This window comes from Bison bison, unplaced genomic scaffold (assembly GCF_000754665.1).
Source record: "Bison bison bison isolate TAMUID 2011002044 unplaced genomic scaffold, Bison_UMD1.0 scf7180017864360, whole genome shotgun sequence".
NCBI lineage: Eukaryota > Metazoa > Chordata > Mammalia > Artiodactyla > Bovidae > Bison > Bison bison.
Window position 1 is genome coordinate 129,081 of NW_011494932.1, and position 270 is coordinate 129,350.

A 270-nucleotide genomic window follows, 5' to 3' on the forward strand; every position below is an offset into this window, starting at 1 on the left:
TACAAATAGAGATATCTCCCAGGGGTCAGCCTGATACCATGGTTTTTATAAGTGATCTGAAGGAAAGAATGAAATTGACACTAAGCTCTTCTGCAGATAGTGAGATATCAAACTGGCAGGGACAAAGTGCAGGAAAATAACATAAAGCCATATGAAATGGGAGAAAATATGTATGTAACTACAAGGAAAAATATATTTCATTTTAAGGTATTAATATAAGGTAAATTATTACTATGAGAAGACTTATGGGTCTTTGGGTCTGCTCCTTAT